Raw genomic sequence first — 17,813 nt, forward strand, 5'->3', positions numbered from 1 at the left:
CTCCAGGAACAATTTTCAGAGTACTGCTTCCTTTTCAATTTCACTGACTAGTTTGAGGAGTATTGGGATTAAATCATCTCTAAATTTCTTGTAGAACTGAGCTGTAATTCCATGAAGACTTTGGCTTTTCTTTGTCACTAAGTTTTTTCTTACATTTTCAATTTTATTGGCTGATATTGGGTTATTCAGAGCTTTTATATCTTCTTGATTTAGTTTTGGTAATTCATACCCATCTTGGAATCTATCCTTTTCTTCTATGTTTTCTACTCTGTGAGAGTAAAGACGTTCAAAATAGCTATTGATGATCTGAATTTCCACAGAATCTGTAGTAAATTTGCTTTTTTTATTTCTTATCATTTGCATTTGGGTTTTTTTCTTTTCTCATTTGCGGATGTTGGCTAGGACTTTATAAATTTTATTTAATCATTCAAAGAACCAGATTTGATTGTTTAATTCCTTGTATTTGTTTTCTTTGTCTCAATTGCATTGATTTCTACTCTAATCTTTATAATTTCCTCCTATCTTTCAGGTTTGGTCTTGGTTTGCTCTCTTTTTTTCTAGAAGCTTGTGGTACAGAATTAGGATATTTATTTGTTCTCATTCTGTTTTCTTAATGTGTGAGTTCACTGCTATAAATTTCCCTCTGAGAACTGCTTTCCTTGATTCCCACAATTTCCAGTAAATTGTGCTTGAATTTTCATTGGATTGTAGATAAGATTCTTGTTTCATGTAATCTGTAACCCACTGGTTGCTGAGGTGAGTGGTGTTTAATTTCCATGTGTAGTGGTTGATACATTGCATCAGCTTGGCTGGATGACTCCACAAGTGCACTTCCGATTGGTGGGGGTCCCGCCCTGGGGCACAATTGGTTCTGCCCCCGGAATGACTCAGCACAAAGAGACCATATAAAGGGGCTGAGGAAGTAGTCGATGTTCCACTTCGTCAGGGGAACTTCAGTCTTCACATTCGGCGTGAACTTCATTGTCTGGCTTGCAGTGCAGACTCTTCAGCTTTGGTCACTGGCTTGGATCCTTCACCTTCTGTCCATCGCAGACTCTTTAGTCTTCCATCACACACCCATCAGCTGGTGAATAGAGACTTGCACGGAGCACAACAGTGAGCTGCAGACCTTGGGACTGAGCTCCTCAGCCTGGACGCCCTCTGCACGCTCTGTCATCTGACTCTGCAGCTGACTGTCATAAGCCAATCTTTTAATTCCTTATACATTGCACATCTTTTGTTAATATCTGTTCCTTATATTATATCTGTTCCTCTAAGTAAAACCCTGACCAATACACCATGTTTATGGGTTTTTGTGGTTTCTTTTGTCATTAATTTCTAGTTTCATTGCACTGTGGTCATGCATAGGATAATTTTTGTTTTCTTGCATGTACTTAAGCATGATATATGGACAAATACCTGATCTCTTTTAGAAAACATCCAACGTGCAGCTGAATATAATGTGTATTAAGATGTTGTTGGGTGAAGCAGTCTGTATATATTCACTGTCTATTTGTTCAAAGGTCTGGTTCAGTTCTGCCACCTCTTTGCTAATTTTTTGTCTTCTTGACCTATCTTTTTTAGATAAGGGTGTGTTAACGTCTCCTGTTACATTTGTGATATTGTTTATTAGACCTTTCATGTCCATTCAAATTTGCCTTATATAGCTAGGTCCTCCCATATTTGGTGCATGCATGTTTATGACTGTTATCCTTTCCTCTTGTATTTTTTCCCTAACCAGTATATAGTGACCTTCTTTATCTCATTTAATCATTTTTGGCTTGAAGTTCGGATAGTCTGTAAACAGGATAGCTACCCCTGCTTTTTTCTGAGTTCCTGGAGCATTTAGTATTGTTTTCCATCCTTACACTTTCTGCCTATGAATTTATGGGTTAAGTGTGTTTCCTTTATACAGCATATTGTTGGATTTTGTTTCTTAACCTACTCTGCCAATGTATTTCTTTTAATTGGTGAACTGAGTCCATTTACATTGGTGATCATAAATGACATGTATTGATTTATGTTTGTTGTGCTATTTTCCTATAGTTAGTTCCCTACTTTTCTCCTGGTCTTTTTTTTTTTTTTTTTGCCCTGTTTTGGGGTTCTTTCTGTTGTTGTTCTTGAAATTTGGGTCATTTTAATCCCTTTCTAGAATGTCTTTTAATACTCTGTGAGGGGTTGGTTTGGTCATCATGAATTTCTTGCTTATTCCTTGTCATGGACATAATTTACTTTCCCATTAAACTTGAAAGAGAGGGCTGGGAAGACAGCTCAGTGGCATAAACATCTGCTTGGCAAGCACAAGGTCCCAAGTTTGATTCCTGAAACTGAAAAAAAAAAAAAAAAACTTGAAAGAGAATTTTGCAGGGTGTAGTAATCTAGGATGGAATTTCTTTTCTTGTAGGATTTGAAATACTCTGCTTTGTCCTCTTCTTGACCTGAAGGTTTTTGCGGATAAATAGGCTTTTATTCTGATAGGTTTTGCTTTTCATTTGATCATTTTCTTTTCTCTAGCCACTTCTAATGTGGTGTTCTTGAGCTAAATTTCTGGGATCTTTATTATTGTATGCCTGGCATAGTTTTGATTGGGTTAATATTATTTGGAGTTCTATATGCCTCCATTACCTGAAAGTCAGATTGTTTCCCCATATTTAAGTAGTTTTCTGCTATTAGTCCTGCCCATATTCTTTTTATATCATTTGGGTTGGCTCCCTCTTTCTCATTGATGCCTACTAGTCCTATGTTCTTCATCTTTGCATCATTTTGCAGCTTTTGGATAATTATTTTCTGGATCCTAGTTGGTTTTAAGGATCTTTCCTTACCTTTTCACTAGCTGCAATAGTATCTTCAAGGTCTGAAAGTTCACTTTCATTCAAATGTTTTTGCCAACTTTTAATGGGGTTTTAATTTCTTGTATATCTCTTTGAATCTGCTTTATGCATCCATTTTCTTTCCTGTATTACTCAAAGTTTCCATCATTTTTCTACTCTCCTCTATTTTTTAATCAGTTTTTTCTTTAGAAACATGTAGTAATTTTTTCATTATAGTTACCATTTTTTTAACCTGGGAGATTATCCCTGATCTGATTTCCTCCGTATCCTTCTGCAGTTGTTTCTTTACTTTAGTTGCTATTATTTCAGAGATTTCAGATGTGTGACTTCTAATTTCTATGCTCATGTCTCCTGGGTTTTTTCTAGTGGGCTTGTGGCCTGAGATTGCATTTTGCTCCTTCTTTCTGTCATTTTCTATTTCAGGGATAGTTCTTTATTTTGATTTCTGTGATACCTTTTTGTGAAAGTTTGATACTAGGTAGCTGTGTCATTGCACTCAGAGCCTCTCTGTAAAGAGTTTGTTCTTAGGTATCTTTCCTGTATCAGACATTCTTGTTTTGTGTGTGTTCCAATATTTTGCCTTCTCTATTGATTGAGAGTGTGATATTGGTTTCTTTTTGGCATTGTCCTCTGTTCTTCTATATAGGGCTCTGGTAAGTTCATTACCCAGGACCTTCTGATATTATTACCCAAGGGAGTATATATGATTAGGGAAGATATGGTTTTCTATTTATAGTAGCACAATTAGCAATACTGATAACAGGTAGTGAAATTTAGAAATTGCCAAGCTTTTGTATCTGATGGGTTTGTATGTTAGACCATAAGAGCAAACATTATAGTTGTATAACAAATCAGGCCTTATATTGGGAATATGTATCTAGATTAATTTCCCTGATTTCTGTCTGAGCACTTCCCTTTCATGTACCTGGAGTGTATAGGCAGACTAGTTCACCCAAGTTACCTGCTGCCACCTCTGTGCCACGAGGATGCTCCTGTAGTTCTGGGATTCAGTCTGGGCCCTGCCAGGCCTTGCAGTATGCCTCAGCTCACCTCATTTAGTTCAATAGAACTCAATCTCAGCCTGCCCGTTCTAGCTTGGGTCTGACTACTGCACTTGGCTCCTTCTGGCTGTGCCCCTTTGAAGTGGACCCTGTGAGCCCCCACGAGTTGCTGGGCTCCTTCTGGACACAGCCTGCTGACATGGAATGGACCTGCTGGGCCCCACTGAGTGCTGTTCTCTGTGGCTCCTTCTGGGTATAGCCTACTGAAGTGGAGTGGACCGACTGGGCCCTATTGAATGCTGCGCTATGTGGCTCCTTCAGAGTCCAGTGCACCGAAGTTCCCAGAAGTTTAGAAAAATCAGGAATTTGCATCATGTAAAGAAAGTTGCAAGGAGGGAGCAAAGCAGACCTAAGACAGAAGCCATGGGAGCTACCACTAACAGAACAATGCCATAGGGATGGAGCCACATAGAGCTCACAATTTGCCACAGAGTGCCTTAGATGTTGAACACGGAACATGGAAATACATGGAAATATTTTTCCTTCTGGGGTTTGGGTTTGCTTTGGTTCCAATTCTCTGTATCCCCTGCTTTGTACCTTTTGGAATGATGATGTTTGTCTTGTGCCATTGAATATTGAAAGTGTTTAATTTGATTTGTATCAGGGCTCACAGCTGAGCGTTTGCCTTAGATCTCAGAGGAGACTTGGGACTTGGACATTTTAGCCATGCTGAAATTGTTAGGACTTTGGCAACACTCAGAGATGGACTAAAATGCCTTTTGCCTAAAGGGATTGGCACGAGTCTTTGGAGGGCCAAGGGTGGAATGTTATGGTTTGTGTCAGATTGACCCTTAAAAGCCTCATGCAGTCATTAAGGCAGACTTCTAGAGTTGGTGATTAATTCATGATCCAATTCTAGGATCATGGGTTTGAGTGCTACACCCGCCCCAAAGTGGATCTCCGAATACAATATAGAAAATGGAGAGATGCTTGATAGCTGCTGGAGCTGCTGTTCCTCATTTTGCTCACTGCTGTTTTCAACTGTCATGAACTGCTGCCCTCTTCCATGTCCTACTCGTCTTTGGAGCCAGCCAAGTAGGGACTGAAGCCTCCGCTAACTGTGTTCTAAATAAATGTTTCCTCCATTAATTTTGGGTGTTGGGTATTTTGTCTCAGCAATGAAAGAAGGTAACAGAAGTGCACAATATCTTGTTTAAACAATATTAGCACAAACCTTCTCTTCAAAGAACTAAGAGAAACTAGATTTATAACTATCTTAATTGCTATGGATATATATATTTCTTTTTTCCTCTCTCTACCTTCTCATTTTCCCCACTTCAGTTTATATTTTCTTTTGAACAGTTTTTTCCCATTTCACAACATCTTTTCTACCTTACAGATCCTATTTATTGTTCAGTTTCTCAGACTAGTGAGACAATATATTTCTACATATGGATCTGACTTATTTCAGTTATGAGTACCATATGTAGTTGCACCCTTTTTTCTATAAAATTCTCCAGTTTGTAGTACTTATAGCTGTGTAGTACAATATATAAAAAGAAAGTAGTACATTATATATTTTGTGTCCATTCCTTGGGCAGTGGGCATTAGTGTTGTTTCCAAGATTTAGCTGTCCAAATTGTGCTGCTCTAAACATAGGTGCACATATATTGCAGTGATACAAAATTTCCATTTCTTCTGGGAAGATAATCAGAAAAAGAATGACTAGGTTGAATGGGAACACTAATCTTAGTTTTTTAAGGAATCTGTACACTGTTGTCCACAGTGATTGTACCATTCCCCCACTGACAGTAGAAAAGAGTTCTTTTTTCCCCTTTATCATTTTTTATTGGTTAAATTCTTGATGATAGCCATCATTCTGGAGTAAGATGGAATTTCTGTTATGCTTTAATTTGCAGCTTTCAAATGATCAGTGATAGTGAACATTTTTAATGTACTTATTTGCTGCTTATATTTCTTCATCCGAGAAATTCTTCATCAGATGACCGTATTTTGGATTGGGTCCATGGATTTGGGAATTCTGATGTTTTTTCAATTCTTTGTATGTCCTAGATATACATCCTAGGTTCTTTGTCTGTGGGACAACTGGACATAATATTTTTCACATTCTGTGGGTTGTCTTTTCACTGTTAGTGATTTCTTTTGTTGTGCAAAAGTTTTTAATAAGGTTAAATCCCATTTAATGATTGTCTTATTTCCCTTGCAATAAATGTTTTTTTGTGAAGTCTGTGCCTATTCCTATGTCTTAGAGTTTTCTGCCTATTTTCTTTTCCAGTAACTAGGGTTTCCCTGTTAATATTTAGATCTTTGATCCATTTTGACATGTGCATGGTTGCAGACATTATTCTAGTCTTAGTCTTCAGCATGTGGAGGTCCAGCTTTTCCAGCACCATTTATTAGAGACTGTCTTTCTTCCGCTGAACGTGTTTGGCCCCTTTGTCAAAGATAAGGTGGCTAAGTGTGTTTGGGGTTGTGGCTGCATTTCCCATTCTGCTTCACTGATCCTCAGATCTACTATTTTTGCCAGTGCCCTGTTGGTTTTTCACAGTAGCTTTGTAGAATAATTTCAGGTATGGTGTTGGGATACCCCTGACTTGCCTTTACTGCCCAGAATTGTTTTTGCTATTCTAAGTTTCTTCTGGTTCCAAATGAGTTGTAGGATTATTTTCTCTCAATCTTTGTGGTATGTCTACAGTATTTTGATTGGAATTACATTCAGTAATTAGCATTTATAGGAGTATGTCCATTTTCACTAGGTTGGCTCTTCCTAGCTGTGATCAAGGACTACCAACTCATTTTCTGATATCCTCTTCAATCACTTATTTTAGTGTACTGTAATGTTCACTGTACAGATCTTTTACATCATTTGTTAGATTGATTCTCAAGTATTTCATTTATTTAGATATTATCATGAAGGGTATGCTCTCCCAATTTTTTTTATTGTTGTTTGTGTATAGGAGTGGTATTGACCTTTGAGATTTGGCTTTGTACCCCACTACATTACTGAATATGTATATTAAATCTGCAAAATTTTGGTGGAATTTCCTTTGGTTGAATATCATATCATCTGCAAATAATAATAATTTAACTTATTCCTTTCCTATCTTTATTCCTTTTGTTTCTCTTGTGTAATTACTTTAATGTTTACAGAACTATATCGAATAGGAGTGATGATAATGGATATCCTCATTTTTTTTTTCCTGATTTTAGCATGAAAACTTTTAGTTGCTGAGTATTTAATAGGATATCAGCTGTTGGCTTGGCATAGATGGTTTTTATAAGAATGAGAAAGATACCATCTACTCCAGCTGTCTGTAGAGTTTTTTTCATGAACGGGTATTGCATTTTTTCAAATGCTTTTTCTGTATTTATTGAGATTTAAAGTGATTTTTGTCTCTGGTTATATTAATACAGTATATTGCATTTATTTGTTTGTGTATATTGAACCTTCCCTACATCCTTGGTATGAATCCTACTTGATCATGATGTATAATCTTCTAGAAAACTTACTGGATTATTTGCCAGTATTTTATTAAGCAGATTTGCATCTATGTTCATTAGGGAAATTAGCCTGTCATTTTCTTTCCTCATTAGGTTATTCTCTGGTTCTGGAATCAGAGTAATACTTGCTTCCAGGAATGATTTTGAAAGTACTACTTCCCTTTAAATTTTTTTTAACGAGTTTCAGCATAGAGATATTTGTTCTTCTTTAGAATCCTTATAGAATTCAACAGTAAATCCATCAGGACCTGGACTTTTCTTTGTTGGTAAACTTTAAATTACATTTTCAGGGCCTGGGGAGATACCTCAGTGGCATAGTGCCAGCCTGGAAAGCATAAGGTCCTGAGTTCAATTCCTGGTACTAAAAAACAAAAACAAACAATAACAATACCACCCAAAAATACATTCTAAATTGCATGGGCTTAGATTGGTATATTTAGAATTTTTATACATTCTTAGTTTAGTTTTGGCAATTCAACTGTGTCTAGGAATCTATTTCTTCTGTCTTTCATCTTGTTAGAATACAGGTTATCATAGGTATTGATGATTTCCTGGATTTCAGGATTTCTTCTTTGTCTCTTTTGCTGTGATTTCCCCATTTTTAGTCCTAATTGCTTGAATTCGTGTTTTTTTATGATGAAATTGACAATAGTTTATCAATTTTATTTATTGTTTGAAAAACAACTTTTGGATTGATTCTTTTTGCCATTTTCCGAGTTTCTATTGCATGAATTTCCGCTCTTATCTTTATATTATCTTCCCACACACAAGCTTTGACTTTGATTTGTTCTTTTTCTAGAAGTTTGAAGCTTCACATTAAGTTGTTTATTTGAGCTTCTTCTGTTTTCCTGGTGTGTGAGTTCCTAGTTATGAATTTCTCTTATAGGACTGCTTTCATTGCATCATATAAGTTTGGTGTGTTGTAACAGCATTATTGTTTAATTATATATACTTTTTAATTTCATCTGTGACATTGGTTGTTCAGAAGGGTGTTGTTTAATTTCCATGTGTTAAGTGGCTGAAAGTGGGGTGACCAGTGAGACATTGGAGGTTTCTGTAAGACAGAAGTATCTGCAAAGCTATGAATAATTCAAGAACTTCCCTCAGTACTAAAGAGTTAGGGTACAGAGGAGTCATGTGATGACCCTGGAAGAATGGCAAGACAAGTGGGTGAACCACAACATTGGATTTCATCAAGCAGAAGGACATCAGCCATTAAAGAAGCATTTGGACACCTTCCTTAAAGGCAAGAGTGTACTGAGTGCTTATTTCTCTTTGTGGGAAAGCAGTAGAGACAAAGTAGTTTGCAGATCTGGGACACAGTGAAGCTGGTGCAAAATGAGTGAACCTGGGATATTGGAGTTTTTTACAGAGCAGAATGTTTCTTACTCAGAACAACCGATCCCTGAAATTCCCAGAGCAAAAGTATTTCAGAGTTCTCCAAGGAATATTTCACTGTACTGATGAAGCATTTTTGATGTGCTCAGAGCAAATTTGACAGGATTTGGGACAGAGAAGCATTGACTGCTGTGCACCCCAGTGACCGCAGATGCTGCACAAATGTAATGCTGTACCTACTAAGAAGAGGGTTTGTCCACCTGTGTGTGTTTTCTTCAATGATCCGACCAAAGACAGAGATTCTGAAATTCAAACACTCTTTGGTACAAAGTGCAATATTCATTTCCTTGAAAAGGTTAATGATATTGATAGATGGAATAATATGGGAACCAACTACTGTGTTGAAAAATTGTATCTACTGAAAGAAAAGTAGATAGATGATGGGGCAATAAAATCAAGTAACATCAATATGTTTTTACCTTTCTGAGAAATTGAAAATCATGCTAAGTCTTGAAAATACAATGGCTGAATTTTTAAAAAGTTCTTACAACTCATAAATCTTTGCTCAAAAATGTGTATGACTTTTTAGAAGAAAACACATACTAACACGTTAAAATAGATCTTTGGAGAGAATTACATAGTTGTGTCTTAACTAACAAAATGCAAGAATTTTTATAGTCCTTGTATTTCTTAGATAAATAAAAATAATGAAAAAATAAAGTGCATATATCTTAAAGAAAGACAAAACAAAAACTGAGTTTTATATGAAATTTAGAATCACTGAAGGAATGTAACACTTTAATAGGGTCAGGGCAGCCCAAAACCTGCATCACGGACAGGCTTTTGCTGTAGACCCTCCTCTTGTATTCAGATCCCAGCACCCATTTTCACGTTTCATCATACATATTTTTATATGTAACTGAATAAAGCAGCATAAAAATTCTAATCAAGCCAGCCTATACAGAACACAATACTTTTCCCAAACTGTAGAATAAAGCTTTTCCAATTTGAAAAAAAAAATTCCATGTGTGAATGTAGTTTCTGTAGTTTCCTTCATTGGTGATTTTCAGCTTCATTTTGCTATGGCCAAATAGTATGTATGAGATGGTTTCAATTCCTCTACATTTACTTAAACATGTTTTCTCAGGTAATGTATGATCTATTTTGGAGAATGTTCTATGTGCAGCTAAGAAGCATGCATATTCTGACATTTTGGGGTGCAACACTCTCTAAACATCTATCAAATTCGTTTGTTCACCGGCTTAGTTTAATTGTAATATTTCTTTGTTGATTTTTTTTGTCTAGTTTATCCATTTGTGAGAGTGAAGTATTAAGACACCCTACCATAAATGTGTTAGTGTTTCTTAAGCTTTTCTTGTCAGTTAATATTTGTTTTATGTAGTTGCATAAACTTGTGTTTGGTGTAAAAAATATTTATGATTGTTATCTCTTCCTTGGAATTTTATTTTAATGAGTATGTATGTAGTGACTTTGTCTGTCTCTTTTTATCAGGTTTAGCTTAAAATTCACATTGTTTGCAAATAGAATAGGCACTACTGCCTTTTCTGGGTTCTTGTAGCATGGAGAAGTGTCCATCCTTTGACTTTTAATATGTCAATATCTTTTTTGATTTAAGTCTGTTCTTTGAATGTAGTATACTTTTGGATCTTGCTTCTTGGTCTATTCTGCCACTCTGTTTCTTTTGATTTGTTGAGTTGAGACCTTTTATGTTAATGGCTATGTTATAGCCATTAACATAAGCCATGAATAATAATGGCTTTTATTATTCATGTTGTTTCTATGTGGTTTGTTTTTCTCCTTTCTGCTTTGCTTAGTTATGTGCCCTGCTTGGCAGTTTCTTTCTATTGGTGTTCCCATGTTTGTGATCTTCATTATGTTTTTCTAATATGTCTCTCAGAGCATCCTGCAGAGCTGGTTTGGTGATCCTACATTTTTTCAGTTGTCATGGAAATGTCTTATTTCTCCATCAATTTTGAATGATATTTTTGTGGGGTTAATCAATCTGGTTTGAAGACTGTTTTCCTTTAAGGATTAAAATATTTCACTCCAAGCTTTTAGGGTTTGTGTTTTGTTGATTTTAGGGTTTGTGTTTAGAGGTCTGCTGTAGTTCTGACAGGCTTTCCTTTACAGGTGATGCATTTTTCTTCTCTAGATACTTTTGATATTTTTCTTGTGCTGAATTTCTGCAGTCTTGATTTTTATACTGCTTGGAATACATTTATTTTGGTTGTGGCTATTTTTGGAGCTCTACTTGTTTCATCTGTTTGTATGTCAAACTTTTTCCATGTTTGGGAAGCTCGATGCCATTGTTTTTTGTGAAAGTTTTTAATGGCATTTGTGGTGTCTCCTGCTTTCTCGCTGATTCCACTCAATCTTATGTTTTTTCCCCTGCATTATCCTGTAGCTGTTGGATTAGTCTTTCATGGTCTCTTCCAATTTTTAAGATGGCTTTGTTTCCCTGGTCTCTAGTTCCATTCCTGTCTTCTAGCTCCGATATTATATCTTTGTTATCATTCAATCGCTGTAAACACTTTCCGTGAAGTGTCTAACCTCCTACATTTCCATATGAATCTTTCATTGATTACATTTCTTGTTCATGTTTGGCATTCACGGTTTCCATTGCTTCACTGACCTCTATTTGTTTATCTGGATCTACTCTAATGTCCTTTATTTTGATAGTCATTTCTTTTTGTGCCTTAGAGATTTTTTAACCCCATACATTTGGTTTTGCGCTTCTGCTGCTATCATTTCAGAGAGTTTAATTTGCTGGTCTCCAATTTTCTCTATCTGTGTGTTTTGGACTTGTCCTGGGTGGGCTAGGGGATTGTGATTGCATTTTGCTTTCACATCCTGTCATTTTCAATTTTATTTTAATTTCTCTGTTGATGTTTTTAGATTTCTAATTTTCTACAGCCTTATTGCTGACGCTGAGGCTTTCCTAAGAGGTGTCTGTCCCTCACGGTGTCTCCTCTCACTGGTGGCACTGTCACTTCTCTCTCCAGCAGTCCTCTTGCCAATACTGCCATGTTTCTCTGGACAGCAAGCCTTCCAGGGCAATGGAGGAAGCGTAGAGCATGGGCTCACGCTCCTCTCACTGGCACTGCCATCCCTGGGACAAGAGAGGAAGCACAGAGAGGGAACGGCACTCCCCTAGCTGACACCACCGTTCCAGGGCAATGGAGGAAGCACAGATGCAGACCCACACTTCATGCATGGCTCACATGTGGGGAACACAGGGGATGGGCAGAGCATGGGCTCACACCCCACACGCTGGCCCTGCTGTCCTGAGGCAATGGAGGAAGCGCAGTGTGCAGACCCACAGTGTAGTCCTGGGGACAGCGGAGGCCAGAGTGTGGACCTGTGTCCGCATGCAGGCTCTACCATCCATCGGGAACAATTGGTCTTTTCTGGTACTGTACCTTTCTCAGGGCATGTCTGATCACTTTCTGATTTTTCCAATTTACACACCTCTGTTTACTGTCCTCTCTTCCAATATCTTTCCCCAAAAGGGAAAAAGGAAGGTGAGGGTGAGTATAGCTTTTGCATTTCCTGGAAATGATTTTAGTTTTAAAAAGACCATGAAAGACCAAAAGAAATAGTGCCTCCAAAATGACTACATTTTTTTTCCTGTTCCTCTTGATCAGAAGCAGTAGTCGCTGATCAGAGCATGGACCCTCAAGACTGGAAGACCTGGTCCTTTTACCCACTCTGGTTTTTGCAAGGTACATGGCTTATGCCAATTGCCATAGAAAAAATTGCATAGTTGTCTGCCATTGGACTGGAAGTGGAAAATAGGTAGCTTCTATTGTTTTTAAGAGGAGAAGTTAACTACAATTTGCTATCCAGTTTTCTCTCAGGAAGTTGCAAACCTTCTGGATACACTCCATAGGTCCATACTACAACAGATAGATCCTGCCCATGCAGTAGTTTTCTAAGTAGGGAAACCGTGTCCACTTGCTTCCTACTCCTCCATCTTAGAATTCTTTCCCGAGACCACCCATATTTTAAACTACACCAGCAATTGCTTCATATCTCCCACAGTAATTAAAATATCAAACTACTAATACATGCTAAATTAGACTATTACATAGTAATTATAATATTAAATCATTATTGACAAATGAGTGGATGACTGTTGCACTAGTATGATTTGCTCTATTTTAAGGAATAAATTATGTTTTAGTTTCCAAATACGTGACATAATGATGACTCTTGTTCTAGTTTTTGGAAAAAAATACCTATCTTCTTCACCCCCAAATTTCACTGAATTTTCATTGATATTAATGCTATTTTTAACTATGTTGTGAATAGCCTAGAAGAGAAAAATTCTGGCTTTGGATTATCTAAAGATATTTCAGATCCAAAGTAAAAAGCGCAATAGATTAAAGAAAAAAAAATGTTCATAAGCGGCCCTTATTGCAATGAAAATTTTGCTCTCAGTACGGTGCCATCAAAAGAACTGGGTCAGTGTGGCATTTACCCTGTTGTGCTAGCACTCAATTGGCTGAGTCAGGAAGGTCACAAGTGCCAGGGCTTCCTGGGTAATTTATTGACATAGTGAGACCCTGTCACAAAATAAACAGGAAAAAAACCAAACAGCCAGAAGATGTAGCTTAGTGCCCTAGGGCCAATACTCAGCATATCAAAAAAGAAAAGAAAAGGCAAGAAGAAAAGAGAAAAAAAGCCAAACCACAGCATTGGATAAGATATTCAAAATTGTATAACTAAAAGAGCAAATATCCCACTTACATAAGGATTCTCATAAAGCAATAATAAAATCATCAATTTGATCTTTATAAATCAGCAAGAGTTGCACAGAGATGTAAGAAAATTAAATAATAGTTAGCATTGTTAGTTCTAAGAGAACTTAAATTTAAGCCCTAGTATGATAAAACCACACATCCATGGCAATAGCTAAAATAAACCATAACTAATACTGAAAATGCTGGCAAAAATATAGAGAAACAAATTATTTTACATTTCTTACAAGAATGTAAATTGGTGCAGACATTGTCCTTAAAAATAGGCAATCTCTTGAAGTTAAACCCATACTTACTATGCAAGGAAATAGGTGTTACTCTTACATATTTACCTAAACTAAACGAAATGTTTTGATCAAAAAATGACTTGCAGCTGAATATTTATAGGGCCCCCATTAATGTAATCATCAATAAGTAGAAAACTGGAATTAAACCCAATTCTAAACAATGACACTGCTCTGGGATGAAAGTCATGCTTGGCTGACACACTTAGCAACAGGGGAGAGTCCATGCGCACTTTTATACAGGGAGAAACAAAATTTAAGTCTATATATTGAATAATTCCTTTTATTGACATTCTGGGAAGGACAAAGCAACAGCAGTGTAAATAAATCAGTGGTTTTGAGGGACTGAAAGAACAGGCCAGGGTGCATTACAAAGGAGCAGGGAAGGGCTAGCCGGTTGAGCCACTTTGATTGCTGAGCCACCACAGTCACCAGGCGGCTCCGTCTTTCTATGTTTGACAAATTTTGCTGTATCTGTCTTTGACAAATACACTGTCATGGAACTGATGCTAAAGAGTATAAGCTTTAGCGTATGTAAAGAAATCCTTACGATAGAAATGAAAACACTTGTCCGTGGGAGGAATAGATCTGCGGAAGTTAGGCTTTCAAAGCATAGGTGAAATGACCTTTTGCCTCCCGGTATTGAATACAAACTATATTATCCATATGGGTGACTGTTAAAGCAGCAATGTAGAACAGGTGATAGATTTAAATAGTCTTGTTACCTAAAAGTAAAAATCATTCAAAGTTATTTGACTAATAGCAACTGGAAAAAAATCTAGGTTCCTGCTAGAGCATGATGCTGGCGAGTGGCTAGAATCCAGGTAAAATGATTGATTGCATTATTCAGGTACACATGTTTTACTGGTCTACTCATAACTTCCTTTTAGCCCCAGGGCTCTAGTAATAGGTTTTTATTATAGAACATTTTCCTCCATTTAAAATTCCATGATTTTTCAGTCTGATCTTAAGCTCGTTTTTATCTTGTTCATTTGTGGAAATAATTTCAGTTTGATATTATTCTGTGGAGAACTGACATCACGCACAGGGCCTAAAATGCTGGCCGTAGCTATTTTGAATGACTGATTTCGGAGGGAACAAAAAGAATGTGGCATTCTCTCTTGTACTTTCTGATTTCATGGCAGAAGGTCAATAATTCAAGACAAATCCTATTTCACATCTCTATTAGGGGGCACCTGGGGCCAGGCATGCTCATAGATCGAAACAGACTCTTTGCACATTACAATAAGGAATAAAATTCTTGCATACAGATAAGACATTCAACATCTGAGGTTAGATCATTGAAAATACAAACACTTGTGTTATTTGTGGAGATAATGTACCTTCTAAGTGATAACATGTTATTCATTTCCCTTTGTAATAAATAAAGCTTCTACCATTGTGTGTGTCTAGTAACTTTTCACTGTCTAAGGGAAGAGTGTGTTTTTGAAATGACATTGACAAACATATATTGGGCCAGTAGAGCGGTAATTCAATGATCTCCACCAGGCTATTAAATACACCAGGTGGCTTTTGTCACGATCTGGTTCTTCAGTCATTCCCACACCCTAGCCCTTGCCTTAAGTACCTATTCATCGCGCTTTGAAGTCATCTTCCTAATGAAGAACTTGATTTGTTATCAGAAATCAATATTTCTAAGACATTTTTAACGTGGATTACTATCATTTTAAAGTCAAAATATTTTACAGTTGCTGAAAGCTCACAGAAATAGTCTGCATGTGAGCTGACAGGAAACTGTAATCAAACTGTCAAGCCGTTGCTCTGGCTGTGTCAAAGTGAGCATGTTGGATTACACGTGTCAGCCCGAGAAGATAACGGCTGCGCAGTGAGCAGTGCGTTGAGAGCTTGATAGGAGAAGGGAGGTTTATCTCTGGAAACTGCCACCTACTGCAGACAGCAGTGCCACCTCAGCATCCCTGACTTTACATTAGAAGCCTTGTAGGATCAATAAAGCATCTCAGTGTAGCCATTAGGAAGCGTTCTGAATATTCCCGGTGCAACGCGTTGTGTCAATTAGCTTGTGCTCATCTGTGAGCCAGGGTTAGGGAACTAATAATTTTGAATGGGAGATCATTGCTGCCGCTTGCTCTGGCTCGATTTCCTAGCATTCACATATTCACCTCAAATAAGTGGCTGCTTGAACAGGAGAACACATGCTTTTGTGCTGAAACAAATACCATCTTTATCCAGGCACCTGCATTTTGGAGAGCAGTGAAAATTTATTATCAGGTTCTTCTCTGGTTTTCTTTTGGTTACCGCAAGACCCTTAAAGTTACTTAAGCACCCTCCTCTTCCCTCCTGGCAGCCTCCACCAAGGGTCCTCAAGAATATCCATTATTTAGTGCTGGGCGCCTGTTGCAATCTCTGTGTAAGTGGAATCACTTACTAGTCCTGGTGCCTCCTTCCCAGAGGCAGAGGAAGTCTTCTGAATTTGAGGTGAGTATGTGCTGGCTTCTTCACTCCTTCATCTATCCATCCTGCCAGTCAGGCATTTTAAGAAGCTGCCTTTATTACTCACTCACAAAACTAGCTGTGATTTTGATCTGGTGTATTTGCTGTTTACTAAATAGATATGGATTTTACTCTGTGCATTAGTTACTAAGTTAAAGATTATTATACTCAAAGTCATCCTTGGTTCTTGCTTTTTGTTTAAAAAATGTTTTTTTCTTCCAGGCTGGTGATGCAGCCCTGCCTGCACGTTGGGCTCCATATTCTGAACACCTAAAATATTGTCCAGGAGAAATGTGGCAGCTCGGGGAGCCCCTGGGTCATCATTTGCTAATCTATTGCTTCATTACCTTAAAGGGGACCTCATCTATCTGAGAGCTTCTTGGAGAGTTAAACTTTCTCCAAGTAAAAGGGTCTGTGAGAAAGGATTTAAAAGCAAAATTCTGCAGATCTTCTCCGTGTAGAATAAGATTTGGGCAATGTTTTGAGCCAGGGTATGAGAAATCTAGTACCTGGGAAGGAAGCAAACTCCTCTGGAAAGTTCTACACACAGGGCTTGGGTGTACTAGCTCCAGTCCCCGCCCCCCCGCCTTTCTCCATCCATCTCTTTCTACACTGTGATCCATTCAGCATTGCTGTGGCCTAGAGACAATGCAGGCAGCTTTAGAAAATAGGTGCTAATCATGTCCATAGCTATCTGAATATTAAAAATCTAAAATTATAGTAGAGCTTCATTAAGCTCAAGTCTGAAGATAGAAAATTACCTGTCAGTGCTATGTGCCCACGACAGGTTCTGAGTTTTCAAATACAGTGTAGAGACCGATATAACTTATTCACCACCTCAAATACTTTTATGTAAGAAAGTTGCATTTTTTAATAATGGTGAGGTAAGTGCTGGCCCCTGATATCACTACAGGACGCCATTCCTTCCTTATTTCTTTAGAATTCTTGAAAATATCCAGGAGAATAGAGGATACCAGAGATCCTGCTTGGGAAGGCGGCTTACAAGATATCCTTGGGGAACTCTTTAATGGGCCGCAGAGCAATCATAAACTCATCCTCCATATCTGGGACCAGAGTACAAAGTCCAGGGCATGGTAGCCCTGGAAGGAAGGCAGACTTCTGGAGAAGGGGCTCCGTTGTTGGCAGGTACGTAGTTAACTTTTGTCTTCTTTCATTGTGCATTGCATGTCCTAGATATAATCTTTACCTAGCGAAGTCCAAGCTTTTCAAAGTACCATCAATAGTGCTTTTGTTAAATTCACAGTACTGATGAGAGAGAAATAATGATTGAATACTAATTTTACTATTTTATGAGTGCTAACATTTTTTTCATGGTAGATGATTCTCAAGCCTCTGAGATAAATATCAGATACAGAGCAACCATATTTTAAAAATGATCCATGGCTCAGAAAAGCACTTCAACTCGACTCTGTTATTTTGAATGAAGTTTTGCTAAGTCCTCTCCTGTTTCATTGAGGCTTCTGATTGCTATCTTTGGGTTTTATTCACTATTAATCTCCATTCTTTCTAGGGGATCTGAACCGTTTTTCACATATCTGTTTTTAGTTAATTTTTAAAAAGTTT

At 37.5% G+C, this 17,813-nt stretch overlaps 1 pseudogene; it reads left to right on the forward strand.

The window, feature by feature from the left end:
- The first annotated feature begins 8,435 nt into the window (after nucleotides 1-8,435).
- On the forward strand, nucleotides 8,436-9,125 carry LOC101583149 (annotated as a pseudogene).
- The last annotated feature ends 8,688 nt before the right edge of the window (nucleotides 9,126-17,813 follow it).

The sequence above is a fragment of the Octodon degus genome, unplaced genomic scaffold, assembly GCF_000260255.1.
Source record: "Octodon degus isolate 3935 unplaced genomic scaffold, OctDeg1.0 scaffold00084, whole genome shotgun sequence".
In the NCBI taxonomy this organism is placed as follows: domain Eukaryota; kingdom Metazoa; phylum Chordata; class Mammalia; order Rodentia; family Octodontidae; genus Octodon; species Octodon degus.